We start from the raw sequence: 535 nt of genomic DNA, 5'->3' as shown, positions 1-535 counted from the left end.
AAATGCACACAGGAGTATTTCTGAATGTATAAACATTTAAAATACAAAAAGATCCCACAGGTTGGTCTTTGTCCACAGCAGAAAATTACCTAGACCAACATGCCAGCATAGGCATACATAAGAAGGAGAGTACATACCATTCCTTCATAAATGTCTTCCATGTTTTATGACACTTGCTGTCTAAGAATTCCCTCTTAGGACTAAGATGCTTCTCACCAGAAGTTAAACTCATGCCTTTCTGTGTTACATTCTCTAAAGATAGCAAATGGGGATTTTAGAAACAGTGTTTTAGCACATGAGTGAGAGAGGCCAGTGTGCATGTGTGTGTGTGTGTGTGTGTGTGTGGTATGTGTGTGTGGTGTGTGGTGTGTGTGTGTGTATGTGTGTGTGTGTGGTGTGTGTGTGTGTGTGTGTGTGTATGATCTGGCCATTGCTCGAGTTTCAGACCAAATTATCCCCGTATCAGGCTCACACATCTTATGCTCCTGTCACGAGGAACTTCCCTGACCCCTCGGAGGTGCCAGATCACTCTTAC

Source organism: Myotis lucifugus, unplaced genomic scaffold (genome assembly GCF_000147115.1).
Source record: "Myotis lucifugus unplaced genomic scaffold, Myoluc2.0 scaffold_122, whole genome shotgun sequence".
Taxonomy (NCBI): domain Eukaryota; kingdom Metazoa; phylum Chordata; class Mammalia; order Chiroptera; family Vespertilionidae; genus Myotis; species Myotis lucifugus.
Note: the sequence above shows the minus strand (reverse complement) of the source record.